General features: G+C 48.8%; 1 pseudogene; it reads left to right on the top strand.

Moving 5' to 3' along the window:
• The window catches only part of LOC115304249, a 28886-nt pseudogene extending 18213 nt beyond the window's left edge, over nt 1–10673 (top strand).
• Nucleotides 10674–11892: the final 1219 nt, after the last annotated feature.

Below are 11892 nucleotides of genomic sequence, written 5' to 3'. Positions count from 1 at the left end.
GGTGACGGTCCAGGTGGGGGGTGACGGTCCAGGTGAGGGGTGACGGTCCAGGTGAGGGGTGACAGTCAGGTGAGGGGTGACGGTCCAGGTGAGGGGTGATGGCCCAGCTGAGGGGTGATGGCCCAGGTGTGGGGTGACGGTCCAGCTGAGGGGTGAGGGTCCCCATGAAGCAGATGGCTCACTGGAGGGATAACTTTAATAAACCTGGACCTTAGCACTCAGGTTGGTAGAGCTAAGATATGAGAGAACTTGGAGAGTTCTGGCTGAAGAATGCATGGCTTTCACTTACTGAGAAGGGAGCAGCCTCAAGGAGGCACCTCCGGAGGCTCTCCATCGCTCTCTCTGGGCCACGGTAAGTTTCTGATGCCTTTAGACCTCCAAGAAGTGCCTCCAGGCAGCTCCTCAGATAGTCCTGCGTGGGACTCAAATGCCCGGTTAGGACTGGAGTTAGACATTTCAGAGTCATCACTGCAGAGATGGTAGGCAAAGCCCAGGACAGCTGTGTTAGTCCCTAGGGCTGCTGTAACAAAGTGCCACAAACCGGATGGCTTCAGACAACAGAAATGTATTCGTACAGTTCTGGAGGCCAGAATCTGGAATCAACGTGTCTGCAGCGCCGTGCTCCTTCTGCAAGGTCTACTGCACAGTCTTTCCTGGTCTCTTCCAGCTTCGGGCCAATTTTTTGCGTCACTGGAATTCCTTGGCTCACAGCTAGCTACATTACCATTGGTAATTACCACTGCATTGCCATTGCTACCAGACGGCATTCTTCCTTGTGGCTGCGTCCCAATCCCTCACTCTTTACAAGGACACCAGACACCAGATTAGGGCCCACCCTACTTCTGTATGACCTCATCTTACCTTGACTGCATCTGCAAAGACCTTATTTCCAGTAAGGCCACATAACATGAGGACACTCTTCAACGCAGTGTGGCTACCCAGAAGAAGAGTGTGGAAGGAGAAGAAGGTTGATGAGGACAGAACTTGGGGGTCCCGAGGTGGGGAGGACTGAGGGAGGAGGGAACATGGGTGCAGGCTGCGTCTCATCTCTAGAGAGGCCTTGTTCTGGTGAAGGAGCAATCAACCACGGGGCACAGGGCTAGTGGCTATGGAGGGTCACCCGTTCGGCCTGGTGAACTGGTTTGGCAATGGAGGACAGACTGTCCTTTTGGTCTTGGGGATGTGGAAGTAGTGGGCAACTGTAAAAAGACACTTCTGTGAAAATGGTAGGTGAAAACACCATTATGTTGGGTTGAAGACACAGTGAGGACGGTGAAGCAATAAAAACAGTAAGTAGAGACATCTTTTCTGTGCGACTCGGAAGGGATCACCAACGTGGAGCCCAGGACAGCTGAAAAGACATGTGGGATGGCAGCATGTTGGTGTGAAGACGGATGAAGATCCAGCAGAGTCCAGCAGTGGGCGAGAGGCTGACCGGGCAGGAGAGGAGGCGTCCTGTTAGAAGGGACATCCTTGAGCTTCTGAGGCACTGGCGTGGTACACGCTTGGGAACAGTGTGGCTTCAGATGGGAGCAGAGACAGGCTGGTCATGGTAAGTGGGTGATAACAGGCCATAGTCTGAGAGTGTACCAACCAGAAATAGACTAAGGCGAAAGCCTGAGATGCAGTTTGAGGTGGAAATGAGGTTGGGAATGAAGGAGTCAGACGCTAACAGAGAAAATGGCTAACAGAACAAGAATCCCCAGTAAAGGGGTAACTTCAAACTAAAGCCAGCGAGAATTTGCTCCCAGCTCAAAACTGCTGAGGCCTTAGGAACACACTTTCACTTCTTTCACTTGACCATTAATCTTGCAATATAAAAACAGTTCACTGGTAAGATTTTCTAAGGTGAATCAAGGTTTCCCAAGAGATGGATTTATTAAATATTAAACAGTAAAGTATTTGTGGAAATTAGAGGCAAATGTGACAGAGGCATTTGTCTTGGCAAAGGGGCATCTTCAGTCACAACTCCACTCTCATCTCCCGGTGACCATCTTTTTGTTTCTTTCCATTGTGCTCTTGACTTTCCTTGATGGAGAACTTAGCTGGGCAATTCTTGTGTGTGAGCATTTCTCTCTTTTTCCTTCCTCTATGCCATTGTCTGACCAGTGCTCAGGCGATCATGGCTCCTGAGAAAGGGGAGATGTTAATACTTACGGGGCTGCGGGCGTTAGAGCCCCCAGAGACCCCTGTGGGCTCTAGTGTCCCATCTTGCAGTGGAAACTGAGACACCAAGATGTTATGTGACTCGCTTTTGAAACCTGCAAGTGTGAGCTGCACTCTAGAAGCCCAGCCCTTAGATGTAGCCGGTGGTCTCCCCCACACTGGGTGGTACTTGGTGGTGCATCCATCAGCACCCCGGGGTTCATCACAGATGAGAGGGATTCCTAACATTGTGCTTGTGCTCAGCCTTCCCTTCGTTGGCTTGGCTTTCTTTTTTCTTTTCTCTTCTTTTCTTTCCTTTCCTTTCCTTTCCTTTCCTTTCCTTTCCTTTCCTTTCCTTTTCTTTTCTTTTCTTTTCTTTTCTTTTCTTTTCTTTTCTTTTCTTTTCCCTTCCCTTCTCTTCCTTTCCCTTCCCTTTCCTCTTTTTCCTTTTTTCTCCTTCCCATTCCCCTTCTTCCCCTTCCCCCTCTCCCCCTCCCCCTCCTCCTTCACCTCCTCCTTCTTCTCCTCCTCCTCCTTCTTCCTGTTCTTCATCCAGCAAATATTTATTAAGGCACACTCTGTGCTCAGAACTGGAACTTCCAAAATGAAACACTCAAGGAGGTCCCGGGCTAAGAGAGAGGCACGCAGAGTGGTAACGCCATGGCGCTCTACAACTGTCCTGTGCCCCAGCCTAAGGGCGTCTGTGTGAAACACTGGAAACAACCTAAAGGCTAAATAATAGCTCACTGCCATGGCCAGATAATGGAATCCTCATCAGCCATTTAAAATAACATTTCTTGGGGTGCCTTGGTAGCTCAGCAGTCAACCATTCGACTTTTTATTTCAGCTCAGGTCATGATCCCAGGTTTGTAGGATCAAGCCTCACATCAGGCTCTGTTTTGAGCACAGAGCCTGCCTGGGTCTCTCTCTCTCTCTCTCTCTCTCTCTCTCTCTCTCTCTCCCCACGCCCCCGCCACTCATGTTCTCACTGTCTCTTAAAATAAGGAAACATGAAAATAACATTTCTGGCAGCACGAGAAAGATGCTCACAGTATGATGCCCAGTGGAAAAGACAGCTTCACAACCGAATCTGTCTGATAAACATGATGTTGTTTTACGAACCAAAATCTGGCTGAGATTAGCTATCTTCTGTTCACCCACGTCAAGATCTGCTCCCCACTTTTCTCCTGCTGCTCTGCGCCCGGAACTGCCCTGCACGGCCTCTGGCTTCTGGCTGGCTTTAACCAGAGGAAGGCTTTGGACAGAGGGAGGAGAGCGAGGTAAGGAATTTGCTCTGCCTGCTTTCCCTCTGCCTGAGGGCCTTAGTCTGGCTAGTCTCCTGCTCCCACCAGGGCTCCCGGCTCCTGCAAGTTCTGGTAACTGCTGCCCTGCACCTCCTCAGGCCTAGGGAGTAAAAAGACCTTGCTGTTGGGGCGCCTGGGGGCTCAGTCAGTTAAGCCTCCGACTTCGGCTCAGGTCATGATCTCACATTCGTGGGTTCGAGCCCCGCGTCAGGCTCTGTGCTGACAGCTCAGAGCCTGGAGCTGCTTCCGGTTCTGGTCTCCTTCTCTCTCTGCCCCTCCCCCGCTCATGCTCTGTCTCTCTCTGTCTCAAAAAAAAAAAAAAAAAAAAAAGACTTTGCTGTTATCAACTCCAGGGCCCTGCCCCATCGTGGGCATTTCCCTACATCCTGCCCACACCCTTGTTTTGGTTTTATTGTTTTTTGTTTTTTAATTTTTTAATGTTTATTTTTGAGAGAGAAAGAAACATGCGAGTGGGGAAGGGTCAGAGAGAGAGGGAGACACAGGATCTGAGGCAGCTCCAGGCTCCGAGCTGTCAGCCCAGAGCCCCACGAGGGTCTGAACTTGCAGACCTCGAGTTCATGAACTGAGCCGAAGTCAGACACTTACGTGACTGAGCCCCCCAGGCTCCCCCATCCCGCCCACACCCTTGTAAATGGGCCCGTGTTTACTCTCCCCAGATGACCTAGGCTGTGAGGGTCATGTCTGCCCTTCCCGCCTGAGATTGACCGGTTTTCTGTAACAGTCGCCTTCTGGGGGCATCTAGCGAATCACGGCTCCTCATTGCCTCTGAGGACCATCTGCCAAACCGCAAGGGTGGACCCGTAACTGGCTGGGCTGCAGTGGGGACCAAAGATGGGCTGGACCAGCCAGAGGCTCTTCCCTGGAGTGTGCGGTCAGGACTGGAGAGAGCCTGCCCAGTCTTGGTGGATACATATCTTGTGGACAAAGAACAAAGGGATTAAATAGAGAAATAGGGGATACTGAGGGGCTCAATCAACTTGACTCTTGGTTTTAGCTCAGGTCATGATTTCATGGTCCATGAGATAGAGGCCCGATTTGGGCTCTGCACTGACAGTGTGTAACCTGCTTGGGATTCTCTCTCTCCCTTTCTTTCTGCCTCTCCCTTGCGTGTTGCTACTCTCTCAAAATAAAAAACAAAAACAAAAATATTTTTTAAAGAGATAGAGAGAGGGGCTCCTGAGTGGCTCAGTCGGTTATGCATCTGACTTTGGCTCTGGTCATGATCTCATGGTTCATGGGTGTGATCCAAATGCTGGGCTCTGTGCTGACAGCTCAGAGCCCGGAGCCTGCTTCTGGTTCTGTGTCTCTCTCTCTCTGCCCCTCCCCTGCTCTTTTTCTTTTTCCCTCTCAAAAATAAATAAACATAATTTTTAAAAAGATAGAAATAGGACAAGAAATGGCCCTTGACCCCGAAGTTATCACAGACTCCGATTCTAGCCCCTTCCTAAGACCTGTCCTCACAGCTGCCTTTGAGGCCCTTGACACGGAGCCCTCTTCTTTAGCAGAAATCAGCATGAATTAATGCAATCAAATGATCCTGAATAATATAATCATGAATTGCTCTCACAATGAGAAAATAACTATAAAAGAGGTATTTTCTTTTAACTTTTTACGTTGCGATAATTATAGAGTCACAGGAAGTAGCGGGAATAGTGCCCAAGGCCTCACGTGTGTACTCTGCACCCAGCATCTTCCCGGGTGAGTCCTGGAGGGGCTGGAGGACGAGGCAGGCCTCGGGAGATTCACGCTGCCGGGTAGCTGTTAACTGAATTACAGACGCTCAGCTCTCTCCACCGTAAATTCTGCATTTGTGTGTGTGGGTGTGTGTGCTGTTCTACGCAATTTTACCCCAAGAGCAGATTCATACTGCCGCCGCCACCACCATTGAGACGCAGACCTGTGCGATCGTCAAAAAAGAACACCCAGAACCGCTGTTTTGTATTGCGCTCAGTCCTCCTGCGGTGCCCTGGAAGCCACTCATCTCTTCTCTGTGTCTGTACTTTTACTTTGAGGATGTTGTTTCATGAAATTAGATAGCATGTGACCTTTGGAGATGGACTTCTTTTTACCATGCATAATGCCTTCAGCGGGACATCCAGCTTGCTGTGGAGACCAGTAGCTCCGTTCTTCTTACTGAGTAATATTCTACATGTAAATAAGTGAATCAGAGCTTATACAACCGTTCCCCCATAAAAGAACAACTTTTGGCTCGTTTCCAGTCGCTTGCTGTTATGAATTAAGCCGCTCTGAACTTTCACGTGTAAGTTTTTGTGTGAACATAAATCTTAATGTCTCCCGGATAAACGCCTAAGGTCATACGGTAAGCACGTGTTTGGTTTTGTAAGAAACTGATAAACTATCTTCCAGACTGGCCATTTGGTGCCGGTTCTTTGTCGTTTAGATGTTATATTCCCACCAGCAGTGTATGAAAGATCCGGGGTCTTGCTCTTCTGTTTCTCTTTTGGGGTCTTCTTGTGGGTTACTTGACGTTTTTAGAATTCCAGTTTATCTCCAGTGTTTCTGAATATTGAAAGACGGCCAAGGGGGGGCGCCCATGCGCACAGTGTGCTCGGTATCTGGACATTGTTTAAAATCAGGGGAAGGATGAGATCACCCAAGGAGAAAGAGGGAGGCTCAGATTGGGCCTTGCCTGCGTCAGTGGCCATGTTAGGGAGACAAGCGGGGGGTCAGCAAAGGGCCCTGCAGAAGGGGCTCCAAGGGTGTAGAGGGAAAACCTCCCCCACGTTCCATCGGAGATGCACTTAGGACTTGTTCAACCAAATTAAGGTTATGGTGGCTACAGCCTGTTCCGCCCTCACTTTTATAATGGACTGTATTAAGAATATTCTTCCCTGTCATTAAATACGCTTTTACAACCTAATTGTTCATAATTGTATAGTTTTCTGGTGTAGGCCTACATCATGATTTATGTCTTTTAAAAGTTTCTCCCAGAACCTTGTCCAGGGTCAAAATCAGATGTGCTGGCCTGTATTCTGTGGAAATACCTTTTGCTTTTTTGGTAAGTTTATTTATTTTGAAAGGGAGAGAGACAATGCAAGCAGGGGAAGGGGCAGAGAGAGAGAGAGAGAGAGAGAGAATCCCAAGCAGACTCGACGCTGTCAGAGCAGAGCCTGACTCGAGGCCTGATCTCATGCGATCATGACCTGAGCCTAAACCAAGAGCTGACCCCCTAACCAAGTGAGCCCCCCAGGCCCCCATACCTTCTGCTTCTCGGGACTCAGGACTACTGTTTCTTCTCCTCAGTCCCCTGGCGCTTCTGCTGTCCCCCACATTCTTTAGAGCACATCATACAGTCACCAGTGTCCTCTGCGTACTTTTCTCGTCCTCCGGAATAGAATTTGTTCCAAGTCACATGACCCCTCCCACAAAACATAAACACTCGGGGCTGGATCTGTGTTATCGATTAATCCCGAGACGTCTCGTTTCACCTTCAGAGCAGCCCAGGTGCTTGTTTTCATCCACTCTTCTCAGAGACGAGGACACAGTCTCTGGTAGGGAGTGTGGTTGGCTCCCATTACAGCAGCTGGTCAGGGCAAGCCCAGGTCTTCCAACCCAAAGTTCAGTGCGTAATGCGGCCTTCCTGGGGCTGCATTAATTCCACCCTTCATGCTTTGAAGACCATGGTCCCTGATAAAATAGAAGCCAAACAAGAGCTCAGCGGTCCGTGTTTTCATCTGCTCCCTTTCACCATCTGTCCCAGGCAGGGGGCCTCTTTCTCATTTCTCATTTAGCATAGTTGACCCAGCGTCACCCGGGAGCCTTAGTGCTGGGTGGCCATTAGCTTTCCTGACATTGATTTTGCCTCTTCCCCTCTCTGATCGGGTCCTATGACCAGTCTAGCAGGAGTTGAGAATGTAGGTTTAAAGTTAGGCTGGCCTGAGTTTGAATCTTGGATCATGTTGATCGACCAGAGCTGGCCAGCTGTGTGAACATGAGTGATTCCACCATCAATCTGTGCCTCAATTCCTCCTGTAAACACCACTTTCCTGTCTCCTATGTGCTGTGTGGTCCCCCACATTCCACTTCAAGGACCCACTTAAGGGCAGCAATCAGCAGAACTGCTGGGCTCTTCCAGCTCTAGGCCAGAGGAAAACGTGGTGGCCTCCCTTTTATGTTTGGGAAGCCGTCACCCATCATGGAGACAGTCTGGTTGCTTGCTAGCAAACCCATGGGAAGAAGCTACATGGAGAGGCATGCAAAAGAGGAGGAGGCCCCACTACCCCAGAATCCCAGCTCAGCGTGGCCTTCCCACTGTCCACGTGAGGGCCACAGGCCCAAAGCACCAGCCACACCAACCCACAGGTGGAACCCAGCGCCCAGCTGAGGCTAGTCGGCCCACAGAATTATGAGACCTCATTGAATGGCTGCTGTTTTAAGCCACTGAAAGTTGGAGTGATCCTTGAAACATTAATTGTGAGGGGGGAAGGATGAACGAAAACACCGAAAACTAATATAGCGCCTAGCACGGTGCCTAGCAATGAGAAGAGATTCATATACAAGAGTGACTCTTATTCGATTTTGTCAAAGCCCTGGGCGGTTCGGGGGCTCCTTTGAGACTAACCTCTTAAACACACGTGTTTGACAGATAGATCTTGAGGAGTTGTCGGGATCACTGAGGGCACAGTGATCTGAGTCATCAGCCCCTGACCGGACAGAATTACCCTCCATTCACTCTCTACCTGAAGACAATAAATTGGCAGCCAGCGCCTGAACAATTCCAGGCAGATCAGGGGTTGACCCCACTGCCATGATGGCATCTTGGTTTTTGAGATCCCCGCTGCCTTTACTCAGTCCATGCTAGGGCTATCCTGGCTTGGTGTCCTGGAGCTAGGAGCTACCTGTAGACTCTGGGCCACTGGGAAGGTGCCCTTCCCCTGGAGACAGGCTGCCCTTCTCTCGAGGACCCTGGGAAGACACAGCTTGCTTTGAGCACAGGGCAAATAGGGTGGAGGGTCCACACGGTCCAGCCAGTCCGTCTGCCTTATACAGTATTTCTGCTTCCCTTGGCTTATTGTTCCGTGTCCTGCAGGTCTGGACAAGAGAGAGGGTGGACCTGGGGTACCTAACCCAGCTCAGCCAGGACTACTCAAGGAGTGAGGACAGGTGAAGACTCGTCCTACCCTAGTCCATGTGAGCTGCTGTCACAAAATACCATAGACCGGAGGGCTTACAAACAACAGAAATTTATTTCTTACGGTTCTGGAGTCTAGAAGTCCGAATTCAAGGCACCAGCCCATTCAGTGTCTGCTGTGGACCCATTTCCTGGTGTGTCCTCACAAGGAAGAAAGACAGAGGGGCTCTGCAGGGTCTTTTTTATGAGGACATGAGGTCTCCACCCTCACGATCTCATCACTTCCCAAATGCCCCATGTTCATACACCGTCACACTAGGATGAAGTTGGTCCCAGGGAAACACTGAAATTGACATTCGAAAGGTATCTACTTTAACATTGCTGGATTCCATTTCAATGTATGAGTGGGGGGCGGGACACAGATAGTCTGTAGCACACACCAACAAGACATTGGGGTGCTGACTTCCATGCAGGGGTGACCCTGGAGTTGTCCCCTGGCACACAGGCGTCAGGACAAGTCACGCTCTGATCGAATTCTTTTATAATTAGCGAGCTAAAACTCTTCCTTCGCAGTGATAACTTGCAGTTGAAAGCCATTTTCACACACAAGGTGTCATTTTGTTATGGTGCGAACACGTTGAGACTTTGATGCACGCTGGTGGAGGAATGAGCTGTTTCACTTCCCACAAGCTCACGAGAAGAGAGCAGCTCGGACACAAAGACTAAGGGAGTTCTGATTGTCATCGTCACCCACGCTTCCTGGAGCGTCCTTCCTCAGACAGACCTGGGGGCTGGGGACCTGGGGGCTGGGGACCTGGGGGCTGGGGAAGCATGTGTGAGACAAGTGGGTTCCAAAGCACAAACACGTCTCATTCCTGAAGAACTCATTCAGGGTAGACGATGAGCACAGCACAACTCCCCCCACTCCTTTTACCAAAGTTTCATGGCTACCAGGAATATTATATTGAAGTTTATATATTTATTTTGAGAGAGAGAGAGAGAGCAAGTGGGAGAGGGGCAGAAAGAGAGAGAGAGAGAGAGAGAGAGAGAGAGAGAATCCCAAGCAGGCTCCCTGCCTTCAGTGCAGAGCTTGATGTGGGGCTCAAATCCATGAACTGTGAAATCATGACTTGAGCTAAAACCAAAAGTCAGATGCTCAACTGCCTGAGCCACCCAGGCGCCCCGGGAACATATAAATGTAATGCTCATCTACAAAAATGACCTTTTCTCGGGTTCCTGAGTATCTAACAGTTTCTCTTCTCATTTATGCATTCAGCAGTTTGCTTTGGAGCCAGGTTCTCAGTTCCATGTTTTACAAGGTGAGGGGGCACTGGAGTTTTCCCAGAGGAGCCAGGGCCTATGAGGGAGACGGTAAGTGAGCACACACAGGAGCACGGGGAGGAAGCAGCTGGTGCAGCAATTGCAGAAATCACTGGCCAGGACAGAGGCTGGGAATCCAGCTCTGGAAGCTGAGGAGGACTTACCAAGAAGTAGCATTTGACCTAACCGTTTCGGGAGGGGTTGAACTTGGTGGGATAAGAAGGTAAGGGGCACTGCAGGCTGAGAGGCCAGAGTTGAGCAGGAGTGGGGTGTCGGCAGTGGGGCATGTGGGCCAGAGGTCGGGATGGCATGTGGGGTCAGAATGGGAGGCAAAGGTCTTTTTGGGCGATTCTCAAATATTTAGATCTTTATCCTGCATCCCAAGCCAGGCAACAGGATTGAAAGGAGGTGAGTGACATTATCTACTTTGTTTATAGGAGAAGAAAATTAACTCAACTCATCAAGATGCCTGACATCAGGAATGTGTGAAGTTGAACAGATGGGCATGGAAGTTATGGGGACCGGGGGCTTGACTTGTTGGCACAGAGGTGGTGAGTGATGCCATGAGGAGGGGCTGAAGGGGAAAGTGGCTAACGCCAAGAGGGCAAACGCGTTGTCTGTGTGTCCCGATTTCCTTCCTGTGTCTGTAGCAGGCATTGCTAATCAACCACAGCACCCTTCCTCCCAGAGCCCAGTCCACGGAAGTCAAAGGAAAGGTTTCTAGAAGACAGGATGGTCCGCAGAGTCGAATGCTCCATGCAGCAAGAACAAACAGGACAGAGACCCAAAAAAGGCTGGTGAATTGACTTTCAGGAAAGCGCTGGAAGTTTCTTTCCTCTCTTACAGAAACTATGTTCTGTTGCTTTAGTGTTAGGTTTATTTTTCCTTTGATAAGAGTAAACTTGCAGAATTTGAAAATAATCACCTATGATTTCACCTTGACTGGTAACAGTTTGATGCATGTATTTCCAATCTTTTTTCTACACGTAGGTAACTGTATATCATTACATGCTTACAATCATTCTATTTACGTGATTCATGTCCTGGTTTTTCACTTCTTATCATTTCCGATTATTTGCTTATCTTGTCTCATGGTTAAACATGTGGGCATTTTCCAGATTTAGCCATTATAAAGAATGGCTCTTAAAAACTTTTTAAAAAACATAATCTTTTTTAAAATTTTAATATTTCCTGATGATAGATTTCTAGAAGTGGCCAAAATGCTTAGAGATTTTAAGACTCCTGGTGTAATAACATGCATTTCAGGAACATTTTACTAACTGGCATTACCACCAGCAGAGTATAATGATGTTAAGTGACTGCACAATTTTTGACTATCTTGTTGTTTTTTCTGAAACTGATACAAATCCTTTACAGAAACAAGCTTATAATGTTACAATATCACATGATATATAAGTGTGTGTGTGTGTGTGTATATACACGTATAATGGTATATGTACTTACGCATATACACACATACACATATCTTTCTTAAATAATCTTAATGTTCTGGGCACCAATATCAATGCAAAAGGTTTTTATCATCCTTCCCCAGGATAGTAATAAGCCAATCCCTTTCCCCCTTGCTTGGATGAAGAGAAAAGGAAACATTAGTGGAGCACATTGCTGACCTGGTAGATTGTGGGTTCTTAAAAATGAATCAGTGAATGAAATACTCTACTAAGTACTTACTTCATTCTTAGCACCACCGGCACATGAGAAGAGTAATATTATCCCAGCTTTACAAAGGAAAGGCGCTGAGACTTAATGAGGAGGGTAATTAAGTTCCTCAAGACCATGTAATTAGCAAGTGGTGGAACTGGAATTCACAGGCACCGCCTGTCTTGGTTGAGAGTCTGCTCTCCTTCTGTACCATGAACTACACTGCAGAGAGCGAGAGCCCCAGCTGAGGGGTACGGCCGACCTTTCGGAGGCTCACTCTTGGGTTCTGGTCGCTGATGTCTTGGTGGAGACCCCGACCCCCAGTAGGACGCCCTCTCTAGAGACAGC

The sequence above is a fragment of the Suricata suricatta genome, chromosome 2 (assembly GCF_006229205.1).
Source record: "Suricata suricatta isolate VVHF042 chromosome 2, meerkat_22Aug2017_6uvM2_HiC, whole genome shotgun sequence".
In the NCBI taxonomy this organism is placed as follows: domain Eukaryota; kingdom Metazoa; phylum Chordata; class Mammalia; order Carnivora; family Herpestidae; genus Suricata; species Suricata suricatta.
Note: the sequence above shows the minus strand (reverse complement) of the source record. Positions and strands in the feature narration are given on the sequence as shown.